Source organism: Pinus tabuliformis, chromosome 3_2 (assembly GCF_031772625.1).
Source record: "Pinus tabuliformis cultivar Carrire ecotype Pingquan chromosome 3_2, CPIR1, whole genome shotgun sequence".
NCBI lineage: Eukaryota > Viridiplantae > Streptophyta > Pinopsida > Pinales > Pinaceae > Pinus > Pinus tabuliformis.
The window spans coordinates 19,877,391-19,900,696 of NC_142302.1; positions in this window are offsets into that span (position 1 = coordinate 19,877,391).

The following is a 23,306-nucleotide window of genomic DNA, read 5'->3' on the forward strand; positions in this document are numbered from 1 at the left end:
TTCTTTTACGAGATCAAGTGAAAGACTCGACTGGGATTTTACGAGATCTAATCAATGACTCGAATTGGAACTTTGCTCCAGGGGTCCTTGTTTCATTTTTTAATGAGCTTGAGACAAGACAAAGAACTCTACTCATACCCTTTTGTTTCATTTTTTAACAAGGTTGACACAAGATAAGGAACTATCCCCATATCCTTAGTTTCATTCTTTTAACGAGGTTGACACAAGACCAGGAACCATCCTCATACTCCTTATTTCATTTTTTAACGAGTTTGACATAGTAAAAGAACAATCCTCGAACTCCTTGTTTCATTTTTTAACAAGGTTGACACAAGATAACGAACTATCCTCAGAGACCCTTGTTTCATTTTTTAACGAGGTTGACACAAGACAAAGAACTATCCTCGGAGACCCTTGTTTCATTTTTTAACGAGGTTGACACAAGACAAAGAACTATCCTCGGAGACCCTTGTTTCATTTTTTAATGAGGTTGACACAAGACAAAGAACTATCCTTGGAGACAATCATAACTCATAAGAGTTCATGAAGGAGTGATCCGGTTCCATTGCCTCCAATACATGATGTACAACATCACTGAATTGATCGTTAGTTGATGTAGGTATCGAACATGTTTCCACATAATTAACCCATGGTGGGGATGATACCATAGGTACAAAAGGACCATTTAGGGATGATGGTTGACTAGGAGCTATATTTGGACTAGGAAATGAAAGCTGGTCAATGGTAATAATTTTTCCTTCATGCAGGAAACAAATAACTCGAAAGAGTGTTGAAATAATAGCTCCCATGCCATAAACATAGTCGTGCCCAAGAAGTAAATTGTAATCTAAAGGTCCTGGGACTATCACCACGTTTCGATAAATGGTTTTCCCTCCCAAAGTAATAGGTAACTGAGGAAGGATCCCTAACGGTCGACTGGTTCCTCTGTTAAAGCCCAACAGATTTTATGTAACAGGCACAAGCGGTGGCGAACCAAGCACTTTCCAAGTAGTTGAGGAAAGGATACTCACTAATGCACCTTCATCTATAATAGTGCCAGATACAATCATTTTACAAACTTGTACTATGATCTAGAAAGCCACATAAGAAGGAAGGAGGAATCCTGCCAGTCGATTCCAATCAAAGAAAGTGACTAGACTACTTGGACGGGGTACCGTAGAAATGGGAGAATTAACCCCTTGAGTTATGAGAACTGGAGGATTTTCCTCATATCTTGATGGAACAGGTGGAATGCCCCCAAGCTCATTTGAATATGAAGAAACAAAAAGAACCTGAGTGGTATGGTGTTCACTCTCTTCGAAAAAGGTACGATTTACTGAAGGTGAAATTGGGTCAACTGTTACCTCGACCTGTTGATTTTAGTCAGGTATAGACTCATAGGATTCACTTTTAAAGAGAGTGGGTTCAACCGACGGTTGATTTTGGTCAGTTGGTTCATCAACTAGTGAAGGATTTAGGGAGAGTTTCCTGTAACCATATGGAAGTCACTGCGGTGAAGCAGAACGGTTATCCAACACTTTCTTGGCTTCATCTAGATAGGGACAAAGGTGAATGGGGTGATTCCCTTCACTAAACCTACATGGAAACTTAACTTTTCCCTTCTTTCTATGAACTTTACTATCACTAGTTGATGGTATGTCACCAACATGGTCTTCAGAGGTTGATGACACGGGATGATGTGAACGAGAACACCATTCTTCCAAGATCCGAGGAATATCAGGACAATTTCGAAGAAGATGGTTTCCCGCACAAATTTTTCATGGATATCAAACTTTGTGTGGCTTAACGGATGGTTTCTCATTAGCGGTTGCATTTAGAGCAATGGTTGCTTGGTTGCCCCTCTGTTGAATTTGCTTCTTCTTCTTCTTCTTCTTCCCTTTCTTCTTCTTCTTAGCCACCTGGTTACTAGTACCAACACTTTCACCAAGCAAAGAGGAAGAAGGGGAGGAAGAAACAAATGACGAAGAAGGCAAAGTGTCAACCTTAGGATCAACTGGAGGTTGATCTTGTCCTGTTGGAGGTGTACTCGATTGCAGAGAAATCATGACATTTTGAACCAAAGAGGTTGAAAACAACCATACTGGCAAGCCAATGGTAAATCCTAGAAGGGACAATGTAGCCATATATGGAGCACCAATATTTCTGAAAGAAGGAAAAGGACTAGGATTTCCATCAAAAGGAATTCCTTGATCGGTGGACTCTAGATTTGTCGCCATATGTTTCAACCTAAGATCAACTAAGGAAAAGGGATGTTATTCGCAGTCAATTTATTTTAACGACACTTTGGACACAACTTTTCTTTTTCAATTTTAAAGAGTCGAGAAAAAGCTAAAGATGACTCTAGTCGCCTTCAATTTTTAATGAGCTTGAAAGCAGAAGTGCTTAGATGGACCTTTTCTTTTAGAGAGTCAAAAAGGAACAAAAGTGACTACTCTGGAGAATCTAGACAAAAAGGTTTACCAAACCAATCGCAAAACTGCAATATACACCTTGGTGATAAATTAAAGAGAAATTACCAAGGACTTATGTACAGCAGTCAATCTTCCTGAATGTTGTGTTCAGTGCATTACAATCGATAAGGCGGCAAACTCGGTTTCCTATGGATAAAGGATTTAAGCCTATTGTGGTCTCCCAATACATTTGCGACGGTACGGGGAGCACAAATCCGTGCTATCACTTGTCGTATCAAAGAGGAGGAATCACCCAACCTTCAATGAAAACGATAGCCACTAGGTTTAACGACGCCGGAACACGTCTCTAGCCTAGACCTCTAAATGTGTTGCGTTAGATTCCAAAGCGTTGTTAAGTTCATTGAAGTTCATTTTAAAGTTGATCTTTCTTAAAATTTTGCCTTTGATGGTTCATCGCGAAATGTGATTTGAAATTACTAAAGATGCAATCTACAATGATAAGCAATCTTTTTGTTTATTTGAGCAATGAAAACCTTAGCTACTAAAGGATAGAGCAATCAGATCTTTGACAAAGAGAAAAGAACACATCTAATGCAATTTCCCTAGCTATTCCTATCAAGCATTCACAAACCAAAATACTAAAATGCAAATGCATGTATTTGTTTTCAGCTCTTCTTAATGTGAATGATTCAAGAAGGAAAACTAAATGCAGCGATGACTGAAAATGTTTCACACAAAATGACAATTTCAATAGTTTTTCTTCAAAGAGGGAAAGGAAGACTCAAAACGACACTTTAAAACTTTGAAGAAATATATTTTCGACACTTTGAACAAACTCAAATCAAATAAAATGCATCAAAATAATTTAATCGATAAGCTATGAAGGAGTATTTTACGAAACTTCACTTTTTCGACGAGAAATGGAAGACTTTACAACACTTTTTCTATTGAAAATGACAAATCGACTAACACTACTTTTGACAATGGATTGTAAATGAAAAACAAACACACAAAAACATTCACCAATTCTAATGTAAATTGAGGCTGATATAAGTGATGTAAGTTGGCTTTAGTGATGAGGTATTGTTCAAATTCAGCAAGCAATCAAATAAGTCTGAAAACTAGTCAAAAACCCTCAACTCCTAGATGGGAAATTAATTTTAGTCAATCATCGCACCTAGCCTTTGCAGACAGTTAGATGCATCACACTTTTCTCACTCGGGAAGTGAGATGCATATCAATTCACAGTGGAAGACAGTGCGATCGTCAAGGAGCGCTTCTGAAAATGGTTTTGGCTCAAATTTGCATTTGTTTTCAATGGATCAAGCTTGGTTTTGATGAACAATGATAAGCAAAGTATGAAAGAATGTCATAAGAGGTTACTGAGCTACCAAAAGGTCATCTAGATGTGTTTTCAAGTCAAATGTTTAATTCATAAACTAAACCAGAGATTGACTTAAGCAGCATTTATCTACTATGCAATTGCATAACAAGAGCGGTTCAAAAGCTTCCTGGCTAGCTTTAGACTCTGTCTATAGTTTATAAAATTCAACATAGAACAACAAATAGCAATAAACAATCATCTGTGTTCCCCAACGAAGCCGCCAATTTGTTTCTGGGAAAATTAGTGTCTTTTCGAATTACTAACCCTCTAGGTTTGGTAGCTAACCTAGAAACAACAGTCAAAGCAATTCAATATCTTTCCTATGAGTAATAGATAAGAAAGAGATTATGAAAGACCAACCTGTAACTCTCGCTTGAATCCTCACTTGATCTCCCTCTCCTTTGACCGATCCTGTAACTCCTCCCCGTACTTAACACGCTTGGAGAGTACCTACACAACTACAGAAACAAAGACCTTTCAAAGCATAATGATCCATCACAGCATAAACATCATAGAATCAGAAATATGATAAACAAATGAATGCATTTATAGTTGACATAATCAATTAAGAAAAATCTTGAAGAACTTTATTGATATCAAGGAGAATTACAACCCATAAGAAGTCTGATCCAGCACCATCCTCCCAGCTTCAAGCCTTCTTCACCTCATGAATCAACAAGAACACACCAATAATGACACAATGCTCTTACCTCAATACTAAAACTAGCAGCATTTCCTTACAACTCAGAGTAATTCAGCCTTCTAATCTCTTAGATGGGAAATCCTTTTATAGATGCTTGCAATAGGGTGAGTCATCAATGGGGATGATGAATGTCATTCCATTTGTTGAAATTAGTTCCACAAGAGAGGGGAATTGGAGATGGTTTCCTAGTTCCCTTGGTCATCTTTGGGCGAATTCAGAGAGGCAAGTGGCAAAGGAGAAGTTTCTAGAAGATTCCTTGAGCAACCAACTAACAAACTGTCTTGGAATTTTGTCCAACCTCCCCCATTTCACTTACTAAAGGGCCAAACTATGATGCATCTCACTTAGACAGTGTAGCAGGTGAGATGCATCTCACCCTAACACAGTGCTTTCAGATATGGTTCAATTTAGGCACTTTCTGGATGATTTCTGAGATGGAACTTTTGGGGAATGAGGCATTCAGATGACTAAGCTTCTTTAGGGTATAAAACAACTCTTTTAGGGGTTGATGAGCCCTAATATCATAGACATATGAGTTTGGAGTTGATATACCCAAATATGTCTATAACACACTTCGCAGAGAAGCCTGTGTTACTCCCTATTTGTCACCCAATGGAGGTGAAATCAATGGACCATATTTGGGACCCTTTCTTCCTTCGTTCCCATAAGTTTTTCTTCTTCACGTAGCTCTGAACATCAAGGTAGTTGCACAACTCATTTTTTTCACAATAACATTTTAATCCAAATATTCAAAGACTTCAAGTACTTACCTCGCGGACCTTTGAAAAAACGTCGCTCCGCCTCGCTATAGCTGACTGAGGTATCGACCACAAATTCATTGTCAATTGCGGGTTTCTATTCTCTTGTGCCACGAATTCGTGGATCTTCCTATTCAACCAGTGTCCGATCTCTTTCTTAGTTGGAGTCCAATAATACGACATCACACATCCCTTATGTAGATTCTAGTCCCGGCAACAAAACCATTTGTTGGCTTGGTGGGGCTTGACCCAGGTTCAACATTAGTTAGCCAAACAAATCCCTACACTACTAGCCCTTTTGGCATCATCCCATGGAGCGTGGACCAAAGTCTCACCCGAAGCAGTATATGGGGATGCTAGAACCAAGTTTCTGCACCCTGAGATGGTTGTGATGTCATTTTATTCCTTCCATTCCTGCTTTCGTGCAGGTCATTAAGCTCTAGGGCTCTATTAGTTCAACCCCTTATTCTGCCCTTCAGTACCTCCACGAAGGGGTACGATTGACCTTCGCGTAGCCCTAACCTGCGGTTCAAGTACCTTCGCGCTGGTAAGGAAGCGTATTGTGCAGATTCCCAAATTACCTTAAGTGTCTTATTTATCTTATTAAACAATCACAATTAGCGCCACGTAAACAGATATTCTTACATACATTCGCATATCACATAAGCTTTGTAAATAAAATTCATACACAATAAGGTAAGATGCATTAACAGGAAACAAAGACAAAGAATTTGTAGAATGCTTCTCTTTATTGATATCTTTAGATAATTATAGACTCTATCCACCCTGTGCACACAGCTGCAAGGGTCTGCACATTCAAATACGGACTTCCACCCTAGGCCTCTATGCACTCAACTGCAAAGCCTCTACCTACACTAAGACCCAAAACTTAGACTTCTCTCCTTATGGCTCAAGACTTCTTCAAAACTTATTTCTTATCACTACTTAGAGCTTACTTACTTAGCTCTTTTTATACAATCCCATGGTCCGTAGATCTTTACAGCCGACTTTACTTTACAAAATAAGGGTGGACAACCCTTTATGACTCATGACACCTTCACACTCCATGACCACAAAATGCGGAGGCTTTACACTTTATTACAAAAATTGACCCAAAACATGGGCTTTTAGCCCCAAAACTATCCTTGGGGGATCCCATTCCCAACAAAGTATGAGACCCTTATGTTCATATATGAATTTATAACCTGTAGATTACATGTTCTCAATGTGTTTGACAAAATATTTGTCATGGTTAGACCTGGTTAGGGAAAGTTCTTATCTAAGTTTTGCATTACTAGCTTTTTCCTTGTGCCATTCATCATTCTAGAAAGTTCTATAAAGTTATGGGCAAAGGTCTGGATCTTAGCCCTAAACAAGTGGCTCGAATCTTGGGGCCATGGGCATAGAACTAAGTAAGCTAAACTACATTCATTGGGCGGTAATGTTATCCATGCGATTGGAGGCTTATAGTCATTAGATTTCCTTGTTAAGCATGTGAACGATAGCCTAGATCAATGAAAAGGTAATTTAATGTAGGGTTATGGTACTTGGAGTGGTGAGTTGGCTCCTGTGGGGTCCTGTAGCTCCTAAGGATGGTCAGTAAAGTTTTGGTTGGAATATTCCACTTCCTTAATTGTAACTAGGAGGTTGAGTCATATCATAGTAACTCTTCATCACATATTTACCCCCAATGGACTAGTGAGCTTGGGTAAGTGTGGGAGGAGAGTGTTATAGCAACCAAAAAGATACAAGCCATTAAAATAAATATAAAGCATTGTTCAAGAGTAAAGGAAAACATTTGAAAAGTTTTCAAAATGAATCAAAGGTCTTGTTTATCAACAGAAAGATGTGCCACAATAATGAGCCTTAACCAATTTCGAGCTTTACCTTGTTGCTTAAATGAAGATCATACAAACCTTTAAGGACACTCATGGAAGTACATTCATTCATGTTTTCAGTTTTAGCAAACATCAAGAGAGATTGAAACTTTTTATTTTGGATGGAACCTTCCAGGTAATATTGCTCTAATCGTTCAATGATTGGATCATGATATCCAGAACAATAGATTTGAAAACAATGATGCTCATGAGAAAATTAATTTTCAATTAACACATCCAAATCACAAAGAGAATATTCTAAAGAGAATTTGATATGATTTTGTTCATAAGCCTTGTCAAGATGGTGAGAACAAGACATAACCCTAAGCTCATGTTGAAGTTCCTCAACTATCAAACAAGAATCAGAATCATGAAATGATAAACCATGAAGATCGCGAGGTTCAACAAAATTAATCAATGTAAAATAACTATAATCAGATATGATAATGAGATAATGACTAATTGAGAGATAGTTGTTAGAACCATTATCATGATCATATTGGTGACTATAAGGTCCTTGATTGTCCATTGATCCCATTTGCATTTGTTTAGACACCATGCCAGCAATATGAAAGCTTAAGTTATTAAAGACGATTGTTAACATTACAAATCTAAGAAACCAATAAGGATACCAAGTTGGCGAAAGAATAGAAACAAGGGGCAAATTAAATTGGGTATTCATATCAACACAAGGGTTTTGATTCACCAAATTACTCAAGAATTTTCCTTTGTTCAAGAAGAGAGATTGTACCCAAAAGATTATTATATTCATAACATACACAAGAGGTGTAGGAAAGTAATTGATCTCAGAAGTGTTTGATAGGGAGGAAAATTCCAACCCAAAATTACCTTTCTCTTAACAATCAGAACAAAGGGCTTTCAAGTTGTGTGTATGGTATAAGATATGCTCCCCAATCCTAAGTGTGATGTAAGGGATTCACATGATGTAGAATTAACCAAACAATAATCTTCTATATGATCAAAAATTCTATCTTGAGGGTTTAGGGGATTAGCTTGAACACGTTGAAAGTCATTCAAGAATTAGCTCACTTCTAGTGGATGAATATTGAGGAAATATTTATGCATGAAAATATAGATCCTACTTAGTTCATAAATATCAATAGGATTACAAAAACCTAACATAACCATCAACAGGGGTTGAAGTACCTTGACTTCCTAATTGGTCTCTGAACTTTCTAATGGCAGATCATCGAATTTGGGTGTCTTAGAAAAATCAATACAAAAATATGCACTGCTATAATCAGATGTATCAATGAAAACATTATTAATTCCATTGGTTTGATCAAACTTAAGATTATACATATTAGATTCTTGATGGATAAAGCATTGAGGTACATCAGTCAGAAAACTCCCTTGATCATTCAAAATTGTAACATATTCCTCCTAACTTATAAAATATTTACAATTGAACATATCATGAATAATAGATTCAAGATTTTCATATCCGATAGTAGAATCACACCATCTTTTACCTTATTGTAACCATGACTAGTCGAATAAAGATCTAAAGGATTTAGAAAGATTGTTGGTATAAAAAACGTATCGCACATATTTGGGTACAGTGAGTACTATGCTAGAGGTGAGGGAGAAACACTAGTAACTAAATCATATTGATCAGCATTTTATACCCCATGAGATTATTTTCATCATCATAATGACCGAAGATAGGCATACCAATGCAAAATTCAGATTGATCTTTCTTTTTTTCAACGAGGTATATTTAAGATTCAAAAGTATAACAAATTATTTCTTCAAATTTGATATCTAGAGATGCATGACTCGAAGAATTTTCAAAATCATTCTGAATTAAAAGAGAATCTTGTGCCATAAATGAACATTGAAAACTATGAGCAGCAGATTCTGAATCTATATCGTACAAATTCAAGTGCTCAAAAGAAGGAAAGAAATCGTTCAATGTACTTAGATATCCATCACCACATGTGTTAACAAAAACATGGATGTCATGGTGATGGTTGTCTAAAGTCTCAAATTAGATGAATGATATAGAATCATTTGACTGGTTATCAAGATTGTGAAATCAGTGATCACCCATAAATGCAAGATTGTGATCCTAGAAGAGGGAAGAAAGATGAAACATATTTTCACCACTTTGGTGGACCTCTATCTATGAAATGCAATTTCCTTGTATATGATCACTTCCTAAAACAAGAGGTTGAACATCATTGAGAATTAAAGTAGGTAGGTCGAGCAGATCATGAAACAAGGAATCATGAGACATGGATAGTAGAGGTTGAAGGGTATCCCTTGAGGCAACCAAGTTCTCATTTGGATCATATTCAAGATTGGACTTATGTGCAATGATATAATATTGAAAACTCAAGGGATCAACTTTCACTTCAAGCTCTATGTAATTACTGAACAATTCCAAGTTATCCTCAATAGGAACTAGATCATGGGAAATGGGGGGAGGTTGAATAGATGGATCGACAATTCGATTTTTCTGATTTTCCAACTTCAACATCTTTACCAGGAGGTACCCAAATTGATACTATAAAATGAGGAGGACAAGGAACAAAAGGAATAGCAGGTCCCTCCTCACAAATTTGGGGTGTCTCAAGATTAACACGTGTCTAAAGAGGGGAATCATCGAAAGGTTCATATGTAAATTATTTCATGTAGAGAATAATCAAGCTCTGAAACTTTTCACTAATAAAATTATAATTAAAATCTTTTACAATAAACTCATAGAAATGGTGAAGAAATTGATTAAGAAAATCTTCTATAGATTCACCAGATTTCATTCTAAGAAGATCAATCCTATCACATACATATTGCTAATCATACCTATCAAAGGCTTGATGAAGCTCCTTGAGGAATTTATCAAATGAATAAATAGAAGTAGTTGGTAAGGTATGACACCATTTCCTAACTTGGCCTTCAAGAATGAGGATAAATAATATGCAAACCACATCTTCATCATCAATTTCACGAGACCTACAAAAACCAAGAAAATCGGATATATGTTTGGCTATGAATGTACCACACTCACCATCAAACTTGAATTGAGACAAGTCATCAAATTGTTAAAAATATGCAACTGCGGTCAAATTCAATTTTTAACAACTCACTTGATGGATATAATGATTGCATTAAATTCCTCTTTTCGAGAGGACCAAAATCGACCTAAAGATCACTCATATTCGATAAGGGAAAGTTTACTTATGAAGAAAATCCCACATGTGCATATTTGATAAGGTCGTCCCTAAAGAAAAGTGGACCACCTTGAAAGGATATAAATACAATTTCCCTCTACCTCATTTAGGTAGAACTATGAGACATTCTTCTATCTTGTTTTTGGATCACACATGTTTGAGGATTTTCTCCAAAGGATCAAGTTCGCTTTGATTGAAATTGCAAGGTGCAAAGCTCACATTTCTGATCTAGGGTTTTGGGCCACAGTCACAAGCACAGCATAGGATGGATTTGAATATAGTCAATCTCTCAAAGGCTCATGTGTGCAACAAGATCCTTCATACGCATGGACAACTCCCTATGCATGTGACTGGGAGTTAGGGTTTCCGCAGTCTGCAATCTGGGCTTAGTCGCTCGCTTGTCTAGCTTAAGGTTGTGACTGGGCTACCATAGTCGCTCACATAGCTCCTCCTCTATGCAACCAGGAACTAAAAGATGAAATATCAATCTTCTGAATATTTCACTCAGTGACCAGAGGGTTCGATTTTTGACCGCAGATAGTAACTTTTCATTACAAACTTCAGAATTTTATTTTTGAGTGTATACATTATTTGGTTCATTTCATGGATGTTGTAGTTGTTTTGTTGGTTAGTTGCATAGATGAATATACAGATCATTGTACTTCCTTTTCTTAATCATTTGATGACGATTTATTAAGAATAAGAATTTGAAAGGGTTTTCCCCATAGTGGGATTTTCCTTGGTCTTCGACCAATCCTGGTGTCTCTATGTGTGAATGATTTTCATCTATTGTTCCTTTATGTTTCATTGCATTAATGATGATGATGATATTGTTCTTTCTACATAGTTACACATGCTGCTGAATAATGATGTAAATCTGAATAATGTTATGATGTTATGGGGTGAACTTAATGTGTTAATGAAGAAATGAAATTATCAAAGAAAAGAACAATACAGCCCTAAGAAAAATTAACACAAACTGCTCCACGAAGATGAAAAGTTTACCAAGAGATAGGTTAGAAAAACACTTCAGGATTATGATTTGGGAAAGAGCCAATTAAGACAAGAGATTCAAAACAGACTCAGTGGGCACAACCTTTCATCTAGCCCTCCTTCTAGTGCACAGTTTTGATGGCGTTGGAAATCTATCAATTAAGTGGGTCTCCCTGATGTGAAATCTCAATTATAACTCACATTGTTTGGAGTAGGAACACCAACCTGAAATATGACTAGTTTCCATTGTCCTTGGGGATTGGCCTTGGCTGCCATTATTAACATTAGAGGTTATATAAACACTCTTCGAAACAAGCAAGTTAACACTATGAGGCATTAAATTGCAATGTATATAAGGTACTTTCATGGCAAGGGGGAAGAGAGTGAGCATCTAGAAGAAAAGTAATGGTACCATCCTGAAAGAGACACACAATAGCATAAGAGGATCATTAGTTAACCTGTAAAGTAGTTCATAAAACAACTACAATCATAAAATCAAATACAATATACCCTGAACAAGATAAGTACCAAAGCCACTGAAATAGTTCAATTTCCTTAGTACATATGAATAAAACATATAATGAAAGCATCTAAAGTGTTGAAAATGCGGAAAGAAATTATTAATTTGATTTTGCCTTGATTAAATTGAGAAAATTTGAATTTCCACTTTAGGAGACAACTTGTATGTAGTTAACTTGTGTGATATGGCTTTTATCACCCAATTACTAAGTAAATTCGAGTTGGAGGAGTTAGATTTTAGTTAAGAATATGTGATTGCTAATTTGTAGCAATCAAGGTCAGTTATTTCAAGTTGTTTTTAGTTAAACTAGTTCCAGTTGTTGGAGGAACTAGTGGAAGGTCAGTTGTGTAGTGACACTTCGGTCTATCTCAATGATCATCTAGTTAACTAATCAAATAGCCCAGAATAGCTAGTGCATGTAGATAATTTGAGCTCTCCAGTTGTGGTGGAGATTCGAAGGCGGTGTAACATCAGTTGTAGACTAGTCTTGAGTGTACAGGTGTTGCATTTAGTCAAATGATCAACCTTGGGAATCATGCAATAAATTTGAGGAATTTCCTAAATAGTAGGGGTCTAATTTCTCAAGGAATTGCACAAGGAAATAAGGGCTCAAGTAAAGGCATAAATTGACTAAGTTTGGGTCAGAGCTTCTAAATTAGAAAAGAGATATGTTATATACTAGCAGGTTGTGCTCACTTTAGAAAATCAATTGTAATACATCTCTATTCGTCAAATTAATGCAAGTAGACATAGGGGTTTTTAGCATATTTTCCCCTGGAAAAATATCATGTGCATGTGTGTTATTTCTCATTTCATGTTTGTAATTCATGTTCTAATTTGTGAATTGAATTTCGCAAAGTAGTAGAGTAGGTTTGTGTCTTGTCATTTTGATTAAAACTTCATGAGAAGTTTCCGGTATACACCATAATTATACATGGTATCAGAGTATGATTCATATTAAAGTAGGAATTTTGAAGTTGTTTCTCAAGAGGTTCGAATTTGCAACTTCAGTGTAGCAGGATATCTTCAAATTTGGGAGAATGGCCTTCAATGGACTAAGATTAGAGTATGCCTTGGAAGGTAGCTCAAATTTCATTGCATGGAAGGATCACATGGAGGTGGTGCTTGAAGACAATGGCTTACTACAATACATCAAGAGAGAAGTTGCAAAATTAGCGGAATCTGATGCACAGAACCTAGCCCAATCATTTATTGTAAGTGCTAAAAGGGATCCTTATATAAGCATTGGGAACTTTATACGATGTATGGAGGCTATGAGACCCCAATTAATGCAAGTTTAAATTATACGTCTTTTATTGAATGTGCAAGGTGATTTCAAAAAACTAAAGAAAATTGTAACTATTAAGTTATTGATAAATGTAAATAAGAGCAAAGGGCATATGAAAGTCAAGCAATTTTATTTAATAATAGGGAATTCCTAATTCCTAGTGGATTTTTTAGGTCATTGAGGAAATGTAATTTGATTTTAAATTGTTGAACAAATTGTTGTCATTGATGTCAAATGGATTTATAACATCGATATTATATGTAAGTATCTAAATATATTAAAAGGGAGGTTCTTGTGAAAAAGGTGAATTCAAATTAAAAATTGAAGTTACATGAAAAAAGTGTAAAGTCAATATATGTAAAGAAGATAAAATGTGAAATGGTAGTCTCAAACCCATGGTTTAGGAAGCCCATAGTATTTTTGGATGGTATTTGGAAAAGTGAAGTCTTTCCAAATTAACATGCCTTTTCAAGCAAGGTTGTGATAATTTATAAAAGGAGAAAGTATTTGAAGGAAATTGTGTGTAAAAATGTAATTTGTTGAGTGAACAAGGGAATTTTTGGCTATAAAAAATTTTTGGAATGCATAAAATGATAAAGCTTTGAGCATATCTAGTAGAGGAAGGGAAAATATAGTTAAAATTTCATATTTTGGTTTGTTTACCTTGGGATTTATACACATTGGAAGTTAGAGTTTTTGGTTGATCCTAAAATCTATTTAAAACAAGTTGTCTAAGGATTTTTGTTATAATTTATTTTTTGGAACGTTTTACACAATGAAATTTGGAGAAGATCAAGAATATATTGCAAGGTATGTTTGGTGTAAAATTTTCATATTTTAATTCACTAAAATTTTGGAAATATACCCTATGGAAGTTAGGGTTTATGAATGGTCCTAAAATCAATTTTAAAATGAGTAATATTATGATTTTTGCTATAATTCATTTTATGTGGAATCAAATCATGAAAAATTGATAATATTGCAAAAAAATCATAAATTAGATCTGATAAAAAATTATATTTTGGTTTACTATAATTGTGGAGATATACTATTTGGAAGTTAGGGTTTGTGAATTGTCTTGAAATCAATTTCAAAAGAGTGGTCATGGATTTTTTTATAATTATTTTTCTAGCACACTTCAAGTAGTGAATTCTCATATATGTAAGGAGAAATACTAAGGTGACTTAGGTAAAAAAATTATAATTAAATATAAATAATTGGAAACGTGGCATGCTATACAAGTTCGATCTTGGGCGGAGGCCAAAAATTATTAAGTTTTGGGAAATTTACCATAACATTCATATGGAACATAAAATTTGGTGAAGTGATGAGTATATCTAAAGAAGTAATAAGTAATTTGGTGTTCTAATGAGAAAATCATTTTTGAAGAATCTATACGCAAGTTGTTGTTACACAAACAAAGAGATTGGTGTCTCTTGCTAAGTTGGTCCTTCATGATGGTGATTGGTGTCTCCAATATATTGGTCTCTAAGAAGATATTGAAGAGTAGGTTAGTGCACACTAGGGTTTGTACCAATGGACATTGGTGTCTCCAATAGGTTGGTGCCTACAAATAATTATAGAAAGAATTTTTGTTCTTTTCTCGTGAATGGGTTTCCACCTAAATCTTGTGTTCCATATTCCACAGTTAATAGAACTCATATGTGATTGTTTTTCTATAGTTCATGAATGTTTAAATAAACAAAAATTGTCTTATAATGATTCACACTCCCCTCCCCCCCTCTTAGTATATGTGTGTGATGAAAAAATGGTATCATATAAGGTTAGTTCGGAAATAGTATAACCACAAGAAGGTAGATCTTTCGAGAGCACATGGCTAGTCAAGAAGGTTTATCGGTAAATACATCTCATTTGCTTGATGAAAAAACTATGCATTTTAGAGTATAAGGATGAAAACTTATCTAATGGCTCTTGGATTTAACATTTGGCAATCTTTTGTGACTAGGTATAAGGCTCCAACAAATAAAGATGGAAAGAGGGCTAGTGAAAATAATGCAAAAGCCATGAATGTTATCTTGTGTGGTATATCAAAATTAGATTTTTTCAGGGTGTTTCATTATGATTTGGAAAAAGAAATCTGGGACAAACTCCAAAATATCTATGAAGGAAATGAAAAGGGTAAAAGGGAAAATCTCAAAACCCATTGAAGGAAGTTTGAGAGTTTGAAAATGAAAATTGAAGAAAATGGTGCAACCTTCATGTACAAAAAATTGTGAACACAATTATAAAATTGGGTGAAAATCTTAAAGAACAAATCATTGTACAAGGCATTAAGGTCACTCCCTTATTGAAAATGTAATTAGTTTCGGTCTTCATAATTGTTGTACTCATTTCAATATGTATCTTATGTAACCAACAAGAAAAGAAGAATGAAATTTACTTTTATTAAAGCATGAGTTTCATGCTAATTATTGATGGTCTTCTATGTAAAATAATGTTCTTTGTCCTTCTAGGGTTTGTTAGGTCTTAGGATTTATTGTCATGAGTCAATGGAGTCAACATCATGTTTATAAGACCCTTACAGGAAATTTGTAATTGTAAGAAGAATTATTTTTTAGTTTACAAAGTTTGGGAATATCCAAGAGTACAAGTCAGCCATGGGATCCTCAAGTTATCCTACCCCTTGAGAAGGCAATATAAAGAGTAGTTCGACTTTATTTGGATACACATTCACTCACAAGTTCGATCATCAAGAAATATTTTGATCTATAGCTGGGAAGGAGCAGAAAAGGAGAGAGAAGTCTGGAAGAAGCTGGGAAGCCAAAATATCTTGTCTTTAGGCTCTATCTCTCTCACATGTGTGAAATTATAGGGTTTTTGGGCTGTAGTAGGAGGCAAAAATTGCAAGATCAAGTTGCAGGGGGGGCAAAGTGCAGAATATGTAGCTAGAAGAGGAAAACCCTTATCTACAACTCATTGAACTTGGGAGAGTTGTCTTACTCTAAGTAGGTCTCATAAGGATGTTGTATTAGGGTTTCCAATAAGTTAAGGGGATGAAGAAGTTGGGCCAAAGTTGGAGGTCGAGTAGCAGTAATTGTGAAATCGAAGTTGATGGTCAAGTAGTTGTGTTGTTGCTGGCAGGACCAAGTTGCAAGGAAGAAGCAAGAAAGGACTTGAGGAAATGGTCTAGGGATTGGGTCTTTGTATCCCATGTGAATCATATTCTAAGAAGAGAATAGTTTCTGATTTTTCCCCTTGGGGGTTTTTTCCCCCGACTAAGAGCCTATATTTGTGTCCTCTTTTGTTGTTGCAATTTTTTGATATTGTTTGATGAATAGATCTAACTTAAGAACATAAATAAGATAACTAAGACTCATAATAAAGTATCAAGCTGATGAAAATAAGTATAATAAGTTGCCACTTTACTTTTATAACATGGGATCAAAGCTAAGGTGAGCAATGAAGGTAGCCAGAAGGACGCTATAAAGAATTGTTGACCAAGGGATAGGAAGCTCTCAAGGCCTAAAAGAATAAGATTGTCTCTTGAATGGATATGGTTAAAGGCACATTAGTATAAAACCCTTCTGATCTAGGGTTTCTACATTGATAAAGTTCAAGTAATACATAAATCTTGCAACAAGCGTGTTGATCTCACAAAAGGAAGTCCACTTTGAAGGCATCAATCTTGGAAGTTGTCTGTGGAGGAATCTTAGGGAACATATTTCAAGGGCATCATCAAGAACTCCCTAAAGGTATTGAATACATCAAGAAGGTTGGATATACTATTCAATTAAGTACTATACTATCTTGTAATGGTTGAATCTTCAAGTCATGTAGGTTCTTTCTGCAAGGAGAGAAATAAGCTCATTGGGGCTTAAAACTATTTAGCATGGAAGAAAAGGATTGACTTGATACTCACAGAGCAATATGTAATGGGATATGTTACTTGAGAAATTACTAAACTTGAGAAATACAAGACACAATAACTAGCAAGGTACAAGAAAGGGGAAGTAAGAGCTCAAAGGATCATAGTTGAATCAATTAAGGACTCTCTTGTTCCATTTGTGGAAAACCTAAATACTTCCAAGGCAATGTATGACAAGCTAGTGAACTTGTAATATGTAAGTACAAGGATATGGCATCCTTCCTCATGAGAGTCTCTTAGTTTAGAGACCATTTGCAAGAACTTGGGGAACCCATATCTAATTCTGAGGTGACCATATGTGTTTTAAATGCATTGCCACCATAATGGAACAAATTTGAAACAAGTGTCTAATCAAAGAAGGATTCGACTCCCTTTGATGATTTGTGGGAACAATGCATACTAGAAGAATCAAGGGTCGAGCCTGAGGATGATATTGAACAGATGAGAAGTCTCAAGCCTTTCTAGCCTAAGTCAAGAAGATGACAAAAAGGAAGTTTGGAAAGTCCAAGAATAAGTATATGTCCAAGGTGTAATTTTTTGGATGCAATGAATTTGGACACTTTAAAAGGGGCATCCAAACAAATAGAACAATAAAATAATGGAATGAAGTTAAGGTCATGTAGCCGAAGCAGTAGGAGAACCCTAGAAGAAGGAAAAAAAGGAAGAAGTGAAGGATCATTACTACTAAAGAAGGTTCATTAAATTCTAGGTTCTCAATGATGATTTATATTTCTTATAGGATGATATGTTTTTCATAAGCATCATAGGATAGAAGCATATGATGATATCATGTTTGAAATTTATTATGTTGCTTAGTAGAGATCATCTAGAATATAATGTGAAACCATTTTTCATATTGTTCATCCTTATTTTATCTAACATCATGTTAGAGTTTTTCATATTTCTCAATTGGATCATTGTGATCTGGGAAGGACCATTATATTAGGAATTCCTTGTGAAAATAATTATGACAGGAACAATATGTATTTTATGTAATGTGGAAACATACTGGTAAAAAGGGGATGAAGGTTTCAATGGGTCAAGATGTAAGTTTTTGTGAAATAAATGAATATCTATATGATTGGACAAAATCATAGGAATGTATGGATAAGATTCATTTGTATGAGAACTTGTGAAATAGAGTTAGATATGCTGAAGTATTTATGATGCTATAAAAAAATATAATTTGACTTACTAAAGAAAGTATGAAAGATTAGGATTTTTTCTAGAATATATATTTGATATTGATTAACATCTAGTATGATCTCTAGAAAAATAAAATATGTAACTTGGTAATCAAGTTCGATCCTTGGGAACTCCGATGCACGAAAAAAATATCAAGTGGAGATGGTCGATGAGGATTTTGATGGAACGAGAATGTCACCATGATGAGGTAATTCTATTTCATTTATGGTTTGGTTATCTAGTTAACATATTATTATTGGCTACTGGGGAAAGGATGTTGCAGAAATACATTATGACGGTTGAGGTAAGGTCCATTGTATGTAACTTAGGGAAAATAAATATTTGGTACCTGGAAACGATGAAGACAATATGGTTCTGTCTTGGGATTGAAAGGGTAGTTATGTGAGAAATAACGTTAAGGTCAAATAAGATCAGTTTCTTAAAGAATCCATGATCAATTCGAAGTTTGGAAGGCTCGATGTAATTCCTTCATGTCAAATATGGAAAGTGATGAGCGAGAAAGATGACCTAGATCTTGTCACAAGAATAAAGAGTGGAAATGGTTCCATGATACCTCGAAAAGAAAGAAGTCTTGATGAAATAGATGTGAAGAAAAGAAGGAGCCATGTAGCTATGAATAACTAGATGTTGATACTCTTTTAAAGGCAAGCAGTAAGGCGTGTGGTGTTGGCTTCTCAAATAGAAAGGAAGTCTAGAATCTCCTCTGGTTTTGAGAGGGAGTATAAGGAGTCTCCTTAAATAGGAGCAAGGATCTATGCTCAATATTAAAGGATAATATTGATGTACTCTCTCGTTTGAGAGGGAATGATATTTGATATAATGAAATGCACATTCTCTTCTTTAGGTGGTGAAGAAAGAATGACGAAGGATTGTGTTAGTCTTAGTCTTGTCTTCCTGTCACCAGTGATCAAATATGATTTTACCATGTTTTGTAGGGGTCTCAAAGTCAAATTTTATCATGTTGCTAGGTTTTCAAAGTAAAATTTGGTCACTGGCTAGTTTGTCTACGAATTTCTCTATTCCCTTAAAAAATCTCACATGTCGGTCACTTACATCACTCAGATGAGTATATCACAATAAAGAGAATGTCCTCATCATATCAGTCATCATCATCACCATTTCACTTAGTCTAATGTCTTCATTAGGTCAATAGGGTTTCAAGGTCCATCTTCATTTCATGCATAAAATCTGGCATAGGATGAGTCGTGATAAGCAGCTCTTTTCAAATAATTTGCTATGAAATTTCATAAGTGCTTCATGGTTACAATCTCAAGGTTCCAAAAGGAAGAACTTTCACTATTCAAAAAGGTAAGAGAAGTTCAGTTTTCATAGTCTCCAAAGTGGCCATGTTTAAAAAGGTGAAAGTCATGTTTTTAAAAGGTATGTGGGGCCCATTTTCACTCAAAAGAAGATCATATTGTGCTTATAAAAGCCCAAAAGGCCCAAACATATTTCATTTGCATCCTTACCTCCTTTGTTCGTTGAGCTCTCCCCTCCTTTGGTGAAAAAACACAGGGTTTCTAGCTAAAATTGAAAAATATCTCGATGTTGCACTTCTATGAAATGTGTTGCACTTTTGGAGGTGGTGTTGCACTTCCATGAACTGTGTTGTGCTTTGGTGATGTGATTGGGACAAAGTAACCCAAACTTTGCCAAAACTCTCCCAAACTTCAAATTAAAGTTTTCATTTCTCTTCTTTTTCTTCTAAGTTGTTCTACAAGTAATTATCATCATCTTACTCACTTTTTCCTTTGGCGAAGCAAGTGCAAATGGTGATTTTTCTTCATCTAGGGTTTATGTGAAATTTCATGTTTTAAAGCTAGTGAAAAAGATGGGTTTGTTAGATATGACATTTCAAAATTTAAAATTTTCCATCTCACACCTCTGTATACATATAAATCACCATATCATTCACTAATCAACTCATTTACCTTCAGTTTGCCTCACCTTTTCACAAACCCTAGCTCATACCTATCATTTTGGACAATTTCCTAGTAAGGTTGTTTTTCAAATTCTCCTACTCATCTCTCTCTCATTTCACCCCTTTTAAACTTACAAAGTTTTCTATAAAACCTATCCATATCCAAAAATTCCCCTATCATCATCTTCCTTCCCTAACTCCCTCATTTCATCATTTCACTCATTCCTCATTGTTTTTCCATTTTCCTATTATCTAGGGTTTTGTATCAAAATGGAGGGAGATTATTCACCATCATAAAAGATAAAACATCATAAATGAGGGAGGATCCTAAGGTATGATCCTACCAACTAAAATGAAATCAACTCCTCATCATTCATTAGACAGTGCTTTGAAGATGTCAGTTTTCTATGGTTTTGTCAAAGGGTGGGTGAAGTAGGTTTCCTTGAGTAGCTCACTGATTAGATTGCCACAAATATGAAAGGGGAAAATGCCATCATAGCAGGGAATGAATTTACATTCTCAATAGCTACCATCTCTCTTTCCACATGGATACCTGATCATGGGGAGTATTGGTTCAAATGCATGAGCTTAGACCTTGAACACTACTGACCTTTCTTGAAATCACCCTACAAAGAGGCTCATTCACGCATCATTCCATTCAGGTACCTATTAGAAAAGTATGTGCCATTGATGAAGGTTGTGATGAATTTTTTTACCTATGAGGGAATATTTTCCAGATTGTATGGGTACCACATTAGGTTGTTAATGCATTTCAGAGCTCTAAAACCTCTCAACATGTGTAATTATTTGTGTAGAAACCTTATCAAAATGTTTGAGAAGGTACAAATGAAAGGCAAAGAGCATCACCCTAGTCTTTTTCATCACATATTAATAAATATTGCAATTCTCCATCAATTGGCAGAAAGTAACATGGCATGGGATTCCTTCATAGAAATAGCTTTGCAGTGGCATGAAACTATTTCATTAGGTCGTCATCTAGATACATCAACACAACAGGTGGAGGTAGGATCATCAAGAAAGTTATTGGAGGTTCCCAAGGCACCTAAATCTAAGATGACCAGAATATATCAAAGAGGAAAAAGGCTTGTGTTTACTTCTCAAGTTGAGAAAAGGGCCAAGCCTTCTACATCAGCAAAATAGGGATCACATGTACAGGATGAAGAGAAAATTGAACATGATTTTGAATTAGTTGACTTAGAGACAACAGAGGAACCTTCAAACCTGCAACAAATTATCAAAGAGAAGGGTTGGACTTCTGAGGAGAGACTTGTACCATATGCTTTCATACAGTTAATCGAGCAGTTGCAGCTATTTTTCATGAATACTTGTTCAGTAAGTTTGTGGTGTTATTTTCCTTTCATATCAGTTTCTTATTGATGAATTCATCTCTCTTAACATGCTTTTCTTTCTTCATATGGTTTTCCTTACAGTCATATAGGCAGAATTCTTAGATTCAAAATTGTGTTTATGTGGAAAATAATGTTTACGTATATCTTCTTCTAGATTAATGAATTCCTGGTAATACATGTTCATTATGTTTTCTTAAGCTTTCATACCTATACTACATTGACCAAGTCTTAATTTCACCACAAAACATTGTATATTTCTCCTCCTTATGCCTGCTATTGCAAAATTTGATACCTTGACCTAATTGCTTGCTCTTATTCTCTGGTCCAACAACTTAAAAAACCCTAAATTTCCAAACATTCAAACAAAACATATACATCTAGTCTAAAATCCATTTCTTTTCCAGTCACTGACTGAGAAATCCTTAGAGAGATCCCTCTCTAGTTTAGCAGGGCTAGCTATTGAACTGAAAGTGATTCGAGGTTACTTTTTTCAATCTCCTCCTCAGCCTAGGACGTTATAGAGGATAACATATTGGATAAGAATTTATGTTTTCCTTGAGGATAGATCATCCAAAAAAGGAAATGGGACTGATACTCCTTGAGGATTTGAATCCAAGATGGTAGTAGTCTCAGGGACCGACACTCTTTGAGGATGGGATAGGAATCCAAGAGAAGAGTGGTTGAAGAGGAGCAATGTTATTTGAGGACTCAATTATGGAGATCCAAGATAAGAATGGTCCTAAAAGGTCATACATAGTAGACATCTGGATGGGGTATGTACCTTAGAGAGGTAGTGCAGTATCACACATAAAGTGTCTTAGCTTAATGCTCTTGAATAGAGATGAGCTTGTCCAGTAAGGCCTCGAGGACAGTGTTGGTCATACTATTGATTATCCTTAGAGTATGGCTTATCAATCTGACTCTTCTTGAGAACTCTTTAGTTTGATATAAGATGTTGTATTGGTTGTATAATTATGAATACCTCCCTAGTTAAGAGGGAGTGTTGAAAATGTAACTAGTTTCAGTCTTCATAATTGTTGTACTCATTTCAATATGTATCCTATGTAACAAACAAGAAAAGAATAAATAAAATTACTTTTATTAAAACATGGGTTTCACGCTCATTATTGATGGTCTTCTAGGTAAAATCGTGTTCTTCGTGTTTCTGGGGTTTGTTAGGTATTAGTATTTATTGTCATGAGTCAATGGAGTCAACATCATGTTTATAAGACCTTTTCAGGAAATTTGTAATTGTAAAAAGAATTATTTTTTAGTCTAGAAAGTATGGGAATCTCCAAGAGTCTAATTTTGACCTGGGATCCTCAAGCCAACCTAAAGGATGGAATTCAACCCCCTAGGAAGGCTATATAAAGAGTAGTTCAACTTCATTTTGATACATACTCACTTAAAAATTCAATCATCAAGAAAGAGTTCGATATATAGCTGGCAAGGAGTATAAAATGAAAGCGAAGGTATGGAAGAAGATGGGAGGCCAAAATATTTTGTCTTTGGGCTCTATCTCTCTCAAACATGTGAAATTATAGGGTTTCTAGGCTATAGTAGGAGGCCGAAATTACAAGATCAAGTTACAAGGGGACGAAGTGCAGAATCTGTAGCTAGAAAAGGGGAAACCCTTGTCTAGACCTCATTCATTAGGGGAATTTTGAGGTCTAAAATGGGCCTCCTATGAAAAATGTACAACCAAAATAAAATTTATAAGAACCAATATGATTTAAGATCATGATGTCAACCATGGGGGAAGATTCACCATTTC